Raw genomic sequence first — 9,018 nt, 5'->3', positions numbered from 1 at the left:
ACGCCCTCTCCTGACTCCTTTCTAGACGCCCTCTCCGTCGTCTGACGCCTTTCTAGACGCCCTCTCCGTCGCCTGACGCCTTTCTAGACGCCCTCTCCTGACGCCTTTCTAGACGCCCTCTCCGTCGCCTGACGCCTTTCTAGACGCCCTCTCCGTCGCCTGACGCCTTTCTAGACGCCCTCTCCGTCGCCTGACGCCTTTCTAGACGCCCTCTCCGTCGCCTGACGCCTTTCTAGACGCCCTCTCCGTCGCCTGACACCTTTCTAGACGCCCTCTCCGTCGCCTGACGCCTTTCTAGACGCCCTCTCCGTCGCCTGACACCTTTCTAGACGCCCTCTCCGTCGCCTGACGCCTTTCTAGACGCCCTCTCCTGACGCCTTTCTAGACGCCCTCTCCGTCGCCTGACGCCTTTCTAGACGCCCTCTCCGTCGCCTGACGCCTTTCTAGACGCCCTCTCCGCCGCCTGACGCCTTTCTAGACGCCCTCTCCGTCGCCTGACGCCTTTCTAGACGCCCTCTCCGTCGCCTGACGCCTTTCTAGACGCCCTCTCCGTCGCCTGACGCCTTTCTAGACGCCCTCTCCTGAGGCCTTTCTAGACGCCCTCTCCTGACGCCTTTCTAGATGCCCTCCCCGTCGCCTGACGCCTTTCTAGACGCCCTCTCCGTCGCCTGACGCCTTTCTAGACGCCCTCTCCTGACGCCTTTCTAGACGCCCTCTCCGTCGCCTGACGCCTTTCTAGACGCCCTCTCCGTCGCCTGATGCCTTTCTAGACGCCCTCTCCGTCGCCTGACGCCTTTCTAGACGCCCTCTCCGTCGCCTGACGCCTTTCTAGACGCCCTCTCCGTCGCCTGACGCCTTTGTAGACGCCCTCTCCGTCGCCTGACGCCTTTCTAGACGCCCTCTCCGTCGCCTGACGCCTTTCTAGACGCCCTCTCCGTCGCCTGACGCCTTTCTAGACGCCCTCTCCGTCGCCTGACGCCTTTCTAGGCGCCCTCTCCGTCGCCTGACGCCTTTCTAGACGCCCTCTCCGTCGCCTGACGCCTTTCTAGACGCCCTCTCCGTCGCCTGACGCCTTTCTAGACGCCCTCTCCGTCGCCTGACGCCTTTCTAGACGCCCTCTCCGTCGCCTGACGCCTTTCTAGACGCCCTCTCCGTCGCCTGACGCCTTTCTAAACGCCCTCTCCTTCGCCTGACGCCTTTCTAGACGCCCTCTCCGTCGCCTGACGCCTTTCTAGACGCCCTCTCCGTCGCCTGACGCCTTTCTAGACACCCTCTCCGTCGCCTGACGCCTTTCTAGACGCCGTCTTCGTCGCCTGACGCCTTTCTAGACGCCCGCTCCTGAGGCCTTTCTAGACGCCCTCTCCTGACGCCTTTCTAGATGCCCTCCCCGTCGCCTGACGCCTTTCTAGACGCCCTCTCCGTCGCCTGACGCCTTTCTAGACGCCCTCTCCTGACGCCTTTCTAGACGCCCTCTCCGTCGCCTGACGCCTTTCTAGACGCCCTCTCCGTCGCCTGATGCCTTTCTAGACGCCCTCTCCGTCGCCTGACGCCTTTCTAGACGCCCTCTCCGTCGCCTGACGCCTTTCTAGACGCCCTCTCCGTCGCCTGACGCCTTTGTAGACGCCCTCTCCGTCGCCTGACGCCCTCTCCGTCGCCTGACACCTTTCTAGACGCCCTCTCCGTCGCCTGACGCCTTTCTAGACGCCCTCTCCGTCGCCTGACGCCTTTCTAGGCGCCCTCTCCGTCGCCTGACGCCTTTCTAGACGCCCTCTCCGTCGCCTGACGCCTTTCTAGACTCCCTCTCCTGACGCCTTTCTAGACGCCCTCTCCGTCGCCTGACGCCTTTCTAGACGCCCTCTCCGTCGCCTGACGCCTTTCTAGACGCCCTCTCCGTCGCCTGACGCCTTTCTTGACGCCCTCTCTGTCGCCTGACGCCTTTCTAGACGCCCTCTCCGTCGCCTGAAGCCTTTCTAGATGCCCTCTCCGTCGCCTGACGCCTTTCTAGACGCCCTCTCTGTCGCCTGACGCCTTTCTAGACGCCCTCTCCGTCGCCTGACGCCTTTCTAGACCCCCTCTCCTGACGACTTTCTAGACGCCCTCTCCGTCGCCTGACGCCTTTCTAGACGCCCTCTCCGTCGCCTGACGCCTTTCTAGACGCCCTCTCCGACGCCAGATTTCCTTCCCGATGCCCGCCCTGCCTCCCTGACCCAAGATGACCGCCCTGCCTCCCTGACCCCAGATGACCGCCCTGCCTCCCTGACACCAGATGACCGCCCTGCCTCCCTGACCCCAGATGCCAACCCTGCCTCCCTGACCCCAGATGCCCGCCCTGCCTCCCTGACCCCAGATGCCTCTCAGACCGCAGATTCCCTTACTCCTCTCATGAAGAAAGACACAATCCTGGCCCTTGCTCTTCTGAGAATCATGGCTGCTGGAATGCAGAACCAGGCGCAGCTTCGTGTTTCTTCCTCTTCAGACAGATGAATGGTTCTTTCAGGTGTAATCTCCATTGTTGGCTCCTGTGAACAAAATGAAGTAATTTCAAAGACTGTATGGTCTGTACACTGAACTCCCCCATGTGTAATGATTCTTGAGCCCAAACAGTAATAACAGCTATGTATGCAGGGTTACCCTAATGTATTTCTGTAGGGGTGTGCAGCTGCACATGTCGCGTCACCACTCCCCAGTAAATGTTACTGCTAACATAGAGGCTGCCTCCATGCACTATTCCTTCTGCCTGCAGTCTTAGGGTATGTTCACACGGCCTATTTACGGACGTAATTTGGGCGTTTTTGCCCCGAATTACGTCTGAAAATAGCGCCTCAATAGCGCTGACAAACATCTGCCCATTGAAAGCAATGGGCAGACGTTTGTCTGTTCACACGAGGCGTAAATTTACGCGCCGCTGTCAAATGACGGCGCGTAAATAGACGCCCGCGTCAAAGAAGTGACCTGTCACTTCTTTGGCCGTAATTAGAGCCGTTATTCATTGACTCCATGAATAGCAGCGCTAATTACGGCCGTAATGGACGCGGCGTTCAAGCGCCTGCACATGCCGTTACGGCTGAAATTACGGGGATGTTTTCAGGCTGAAACATCCCCGTAATTTCAGCCGTAACGGACGCCCTCGTGTGAACATACCCTTACTCTTGACAAGCTTCCAGTGTCTGACTAAACTACAACTAGGAGGACTGCAGAACCTTTAGTGATATCAGTCATATGATTAAATTACTGCACCCAAGCACCGCAAAGTAGAACAGAAAAACTGATAAGTGTGTGTGTATGTGTAGTCTATGGTGTGTGTAATGTATACTTTGTATGTAGTGTATGCTATTCAGAATTACCATGCAGGTGTCTAGGAAAGTTGGGTGATCTATTCAGAGGGATCTGTAATTCAGCCATCTTAGTTGTAACCCAGATTTCCAACATTATTATATTGAAGAATATTCTAAGTATTCTAAGCAATTTTAATGAATTAAAATCGTCCATAAACAGCACCTACGGGTTGTGTGGGTATTAATAGTGCCATTTCTGTAGGTTTATGGGAGTGGCAATTGCTAATTAAGGAAGCGATTCCCATAATAAAAATATATTAGGAAATTATTCAGTCCATTTTATAAACGTGCAGAACGCTGAGCTATTTATACTAATATCTCAAAGATAGCAAAATAAAAACTTCTACAGTAGAGAGAATCAGAAGCTTATTTATTCAGCTATGCAAATCAAATTCACTATATAACAGCCACTATCACTTATCGCTTTGCACTCGCATTTCACTCCTGAACGCCGCAGCACTTTTTCCCTGTGTCCAGTGCTGAACACAAGTTTCTGATGCTGGGCAGTATCCGAGCCTAGTGCCGCAGAGCCTGGAGGTGAAGACGACCCGGCAAAGAAGAAAAAGTAAATGCAGTGGTCTGGTTTGTGGTCTGACTTTATTTTTGGTGTGTTTTGGGATCTAAATTTAGTTTGGGTTAAAGTCTGAATTTGTTTTGGGGTTAGGTCTGAATTTATATTTGCGTCAGCCTAGGGGTCTGAATACATTTTTGGGCTTGGTCAGGGTTCTGAATTACCTGGGGTCCTGGTCTGGTTTTTGGAATTTATTTAGGGGTCTTAAAGGGGTTTTCCCATGAGAGACATTAATGACATATCTGCAGAATATGTCATAAATGTCAGATAGATGCGGGTCCCTCTTCTTGGACCATCACCTTTCTCTAGAGCAGGGCCCCCTAAACCCCGTTCTACCGCTCTGTTTAGTGACTGAAGCTGGAGATTTCCGACCCTGAAGAAGAAATCAGCATAGCTCGCTGAGCTACGCTGTTCTCGTAAGTCCCATAGAAATGAGTGGTAGTTACAGAAACAGCGTAGCTCGCATGCTACATTGCTTCCATAACTGCCATTCACTACTATGGGACTTACGGATGCACTGTAGCTCAGCGAGCTACGCTTTTTCCGTGAGTCCCAACCAAATAGTCAGGAAGTGGCCGGAAGGCAGCAGGAGCAGAAAAAGGTAGAACGGGGTTTAGGGGGCCCCGTTCTAGAGAAAGGTGCAGGTCCCAGAGGTAGGACCCGCACCTAGCTGACATTTATGACCTATCTTGTAGACCTGTCATAAATGTCCATCATAGGAAAACCCCTTTAATTAATTTAGGTGTCAGGGTTCTCAATTAATTTTGAAGTCTGGTTTAACTCGGCCATTTTGATCTTTCTTTAAAGCTACAGCGTTCACCATATAGGGTAAATATTTGTATTTTTTTTATGGTTCGGGCATTTTGGACGTTGGGATAACTAATGTGTTTGTTTATTTGTGTATTTATTTTTATATGTGATCTAGGAAAAGGGGGGTGATTTTAATTTTTATATTTTTAAATTAATTTTTTTTAGCCCCCTTAGGGGACTTGAACCTGCGATCATTAGATCGCTTATGCCACAGACTGCACTAACAGTATTGAAATCTATTGCAAATCAGATCAGTGCATTGTTTGATTGCATCAGTGCAAATCTTCCTATAGCAGGACTGGGAGCGTTTACAAGCTTCCTGGCTACTATAGGAACACACCGGCTCCCGCGATCTCACCACATGGGAGACGGTGACCAGCCACAAACGGAAAGTGAAAAACCCTTCAGATGCCGGTGGTCACATCTGACCCCAGCAACTGAGGCAGTGGCGTAACTACCGCTATAGCAGCCGTAGCGGCTGCTACGGGGCCCGCAGCATGAGGGGGCCCGTGCCACCCGCCGGCACGGGCCCCCCCATGGCCGGAGGCTCCGTTAGCAGCTGCTATGGCTGCTACAGTGTGACGCCACTGAAGGGGTTTTTCCTACAAAAGACATGCATCCCCTATCCACAGAATAGGGGATACATGTGTGATCGCTGGGACGGCCAGCGATAATTAGAACGGTGGACCGAAAGTCCCCCGAAGTTCTCCATGACAAACCTCGGACTTCCGGGGTCTGTCTGCAGCTCCATAGAAATTACTTGCGCATGCGTGACCAGCGCTCCTTTCATTTTTATTGAACTGCGCAGACGCCGGAAGCCCGAGGTTTGTCATGGAGAACTTCGGGGGAATTTCGGTCCCCCGTTCTCCTTATCGCTGCCAGCAATCACACATGTTTCCCCTATCCTATCCCATCTCTTTTGTAGGACAAACTATAGGCCCTTTTTTTTTTGGGGGGGGGGGCTATATGGCGTTATCTACAGGGGGTTCTGTATGGCGTTATCTACAGGGGGGTCTGTATGGCCTTATCTACAGGGGGTCTGTATGGCGTTATCTACAGGGGGGATTTGGGTCTGTAAGTCATTATCTACAGGGGGCTGTGTATGGCGCTATCTACAGGGGGCTGTGTATGGTGCTATCTATAGGGGGGCGCTGTGTGGTGGAATCTATAGGGAGGCACTATCTACAAGGGGGCGGTTGTGTGATACCCAGCGGAGGGGGGGGGCCCCAGTCAAAAGTTTGCTATGGGGCCCAGTCTTTCCTAGTTACGCCCCTGATCTGAGGGGTTAAATGCTTGAAATCAGAGATGTCTGTGATAGCAAGCATTGCCACTGGGTCCCTGGTGTGTAACACAACAGAGACCCAGAAGCTATGGCGCCAGCTGGGCTTCAAAGCAAGCGCCATTTTTAAATACCCTGTACCGACATAAAAAGACAGTACAGCGACGGGAAAGGTTAAATCTGAGGCTGGCCCGTCTATAAGGTGGGGAGTCTATGAAACCCAAAACTACACATTGAAATGTAACAGATAATGTTCAGAATGAGTAAATGCTGAGTGTGATATATGTAAGGAATCTGTCAGAGACATTGTGAGCGCTATTTCCAGTAATAACTAGGTTTCTGCTTTATTATAATGTGAATATAAAGAATGTAATGTCAGGTTAATATGTAGAGAAGTTGTGGATCCTCATGAAGTAATACCATTATCTGCTGACATCACTTACATCTTCTGGGATCATCATGCCGTCGTCCAGCTTCATGTAGATCGGCTACAACAGAACAGGGAAGAATTCGTTTTTCTGGGTTATATAATAATGTTATATATAATCTCCTATTTTTCTTGTGAATACCATGTCCACCCATTTCAGATTCCTTCTCACACTCTGCTGTCAGTACTGAATGATCCCGCAATTAGATTTATCTATGGAAAACTCCTTCTGAACGATATTCTGCCGAACTATAGACCCTCTTGTTGGGCCCTGAGATGTTTAACTGGTTCCCGACCGCTGGCTGTGTTTTTACGGCCAGCGGTAAGGGTCCTTAAAACCCGAGCCATAGACTTTTTACGGCTCAGGTTTTAACTTGCTGCCTGCGCGATCGGGCAGCTGAATGTCGGGTCTCCGGCTGTCAGTGACTGCCGGGGACCCTGAGGAGAGGATAGAAGCAGCTTTCGCTGCTTCTGTCTTCTCTGATGACTTGTACACAGCGCTCAATGAACGCTGTGTATAGGAATAGAGACAGCAGCAGCGGCGCTTTCTCTATTCCTCCCGGTGTTCATGTGACTGGTCACATGATCGCCGGGTGCCGTTACTGACAGACTGCTGCTGGGTCTTACAAGACCAAGCACAGCCCTATTAGTGACAATCGTCACTATGAGAGGGCTGATTTCCCCTGTAACTGGGGATGCTGTGCAGCCCCAGTTACAGTGGAAAGACATGGTGTAAAAGAAAGGAAAAAATATAGATAAAGTTCCCCAATGGTCTTTTTTGACCTTTGAGGGACAGACCATAGTAATAAAAAATAGTCAAGTCAAGTGCAAAAAAAAATTAATAATAAATACACATAAAATACCCACCCCAAAAAAAAACGTCCCCCCCGCCAATCATTTTTGTAACGCTAGTACTGACCCAATTACCCTAATATAGACATGTAATATATTATAATTTCCGGTAGACAATGACGATCACAAATGAAAGGTCTATTTTAGGGTAAAACTATGTTATTACCAAAAAAAATAACTGAAACTTAAGAAAGCTTATTTTTTTACTATTATTTTCAAACTTTATGAATAAAAATTCTACATTAGCAAAAAAGGTGCGTATAAAAACGATAAAAAAAGAAACCTGCATTGTCTACGGAAAAAACGTCGCAAAAATCACGTCGTCAGCCCAACAAATAAAAAAGTTATAGCCATTTAACTAACACGTGCTAAAAAGGGCTTAATGGTGTCTGGTCCTGAAGGCGCAAAATAGCCCGGTCCTGAACTGGTTAATGTTATTCTGTGCTGTGGTTGAGGGTTATATGTCATGTCTATCTAGTAATAGTAACAGTGAGGCTCTTACCCCGTCCTCAGCATCTTCTTCTGCATCTTTATCCTTATACAAGGAAAGAAATAAAATATAATTCTACCATATCATTTTCTTATAATTCTTTTATATATCTGTGGTGGGGGAGGGGGGATTTGTGCTGGTAAAAACAGTTACTGTGATAAATCTACTTTTCAGCTGTTGGAAAGAAAGTCCAACCCGGGCCGCAGAACATAGGAGGAGGCCACATGACCGGGGTAATAGGAGGAGAGAGGTTATGGGGCGGAGCCTGAGGATTATAGTGGCACGAAGGCAGTGCCTGCGCCATTAGGAGGAGAAGCACACGCTGGTGAAGTTTTCCGCCCACCCTCACTATTTGTTTTATTGTTTTGTTATGCTGCGTTTCGGTGATGTTTTATTTGTCATGGCAGTGGTTGGCAGGTTGGAGGTCCTTGGAGATGGTGTTAAATTGGTGAGGGAGGAACTCATCGTGGGTATGGTCCTTCCCAAATTATGCAATATGGAGGCTCTGGCTATTTTTGGGCCCCTGCTGGGTGGCGTCCTGGAGAGCAAGGTTGAATTATTGGCTATCTGCAGTTGTATACGCTGCAACTGAGCTGTGGGGAATCGGCTGGGGGTAAATACTGCACTTATTAGTCGCTGAGCAGATACCCTACTTAGCTCCAAGGATCTCTTTCCTCGGAATGTTTGTTATTAATGTTGATAATGTTGATTATTTATATTTGATGGTAATATTTTTATTAGTTATCGTTTGTCAATAAAATGGCTGCTGTGGCCAACCTTATAAAACCATGAGTCTGTCCTTATTGAGGGAAATAGGAGTACAAGGATGGGATTGGGTGGTTGGCCTCAGTAGGGGGTTTAGAAGGGTTTACTAGGACCGAACTCTATCATCCCTCAGTCATGGAATAGAGGCTTCTATGTGATATATACAGTCAGGTCCAGAATTATTTGGCGGTGGCAGAAGTTTTGGCATTTTAGCTGTTTACCAAAACATATTGAATATACAGTTATATAATCAATATGGGCTTAAAGTGCAGACTCTCAGCTTTAATTAGAGTGTATTCACATCCGAATTTGAGGAAGGGTTTAGGAATTACAGCTCTTTAATATGTAGCTGCCTCTTTTTCAAGGGACCATAGGTAATTGGACAACTATCTCAAAAGTTATTTAATGGGCAGAATGCGCTATTCCCTCGTTAATCCATCATCAATTAAGCAAATAAAAGGTCTGGAGTTGATTCAGGTGTGGCATTTG

General features: G+C 49.3%; 1 long non-coding RNA gene across 1 annotated transcript; it reads right to left on the bottom strand.

The window, feature by feature from the left end:
- Positions 1-1,062: 1,062 nt before the first annotated feature.
- LOC142741029 (uncharacterized) lies at positions 1,063-7,816 on the bottom strand. Its single transcript, XR_012880971.1, has 3 exons — positions 7,777-7,816; positions 6,439-6,483; positions 1,063-2,519 (listed from the first exon to the last, which is right to left on the bottom strand). It is a non-coding gene; the product is annotated as an uncharacterized LOC142741029 (long non-coding RNA).
- Positions 7,817-9,018: the final 1,202 nt, after the last annotated feature.

The sequence above is a fragment of the Rhinoderma darwinii genome, chromosome 2 (genome assembly GCF_050947455.1).
Source record: "Rhinoderma darwinii isolate aRhiDar2 chromosome 2, aRhiDar2.hap1, whole genome shotgun sequence".
Taxonomy (NCBI): domain Eukaryota; kingdom Metazoa; phylum Chordata; class Amphibia; order Anura; family Rhinodermatidae; genus Rhinoderma; species Rhinoderma darwinii.
This window is presented reverse-complemented; position numbering and strand designations above follow the sequence as displayed.